The sequence below is a fragment of the Pyxicephalus adspersus genome, chromosome 6, assembly GCF_032062135.1.
Source record: "Pyxicephalus adspersus chromosome 6, UCB_Pads_2.0, whole genome shotgun sequence".
Lineage (NCBI taxonomy): Eukaryota > Metazoa > Chordata > Amphibia > Anura > Pyxicephalidae > Pyxicephalus > Pyxicephalus adspersus.
Window position 1 is genome coordinate 106,745,033 of NC_092863.1, and position 1,283 is coordinate 106,746,315.

Below are 1,283 nucleotides of genomic sequence, written 5' to 3' on the forward strand. Positions count from 1 at the left end.
TTGTTGGGTTGAATCAAGCAGAAATTCCTGCGAAACGCGTCACTATAAGATAAATTATATATGAAATTTCTTCCAAACAGAAGAAGCTATACAAGAACATGTTTCCCTTTTTTTGTATATTTACTATTATTTCATCACCAGGGGATTTTCATTTCGGCTCTTCAGCCTTTCATTGATACAATTACAATTACTAATGTTATTAAATATTTTTGCTTTGCATTGCATTATGTGAAAATAAAACATTGTTTTTGCATTTTTATCCAATTTTTTTACTGGGTGAGATGTCTAATTTGTCCTTGATTTAGGTAAATATCATACTGAAACCACCTGATTCTTGTACATTAATAATTATGATCATACCGCCCATAGATCACTTTTTTCTAAATGAAACAAATTGCATGATGGGGCATATAGTTACTAGGACATTTTGGGGCATTGAACTTATTAATTTTTTTTTTTTTTTTTGCTCATTATAACTTTTGTTTCATGTTTGGTTTAGTTATTTTTTACATTTTTTATATTATTTGATTACTATTTTTTATATTATTTGTTTATTTTTATAACAAAGATTGCTTTATTATTCTTTTGTTATATTTTTTCCTGTTTTTTGATTACCTTGTTATTATTACAATTTTTGTCTGTGTGTTCTTTGATACTTCCTGATTTTTGACTCTCTAGCCTTTCATGGATACCACGATTACGCCATGTTATTATATTTTTGCAGATATTTTTATAATTTATATAAATTTTTATCATTTTATCTAATATAAATATTTTAATAACTTCTTGGCATTTTATTTTGTGTACGTAATACATTTTTCAACATGTTTTAATCCACATCTTTTTGGTTTATTCTAATTTTTTTCACCTGGAGTTAGATTTATCATTTTGGAACCACCTGATCCTGGTACAATAATATTATTGGTCATACCGCCCATAGGTCACAGCACTTCTCATCCCCATTTTTCTTTTTATTTACAAGAAAACAAATTGCATGTTGGGACAAATAATTGCTATGATATTTTTGGGCATTATGTTCTTTAGCTCATTTAACTTGTTCCATGTTTTGGTTTAGTTACTTTTCAAAGTGTATTATGATTATTTGTATCTTAATATAATAAAGATTGTTTTATTGTCTTTTTTTTAATTTTCTCTTGTTTTTTTTATTTCCTTTCTATTATTAAGTGTTATCTATGTATTTTTATTTAGATTTTTATGTCTCCTATTTTTAATGAAACATGGGGCATATAGTTACTAGGACATTTTGGGGCATTGAACTTATT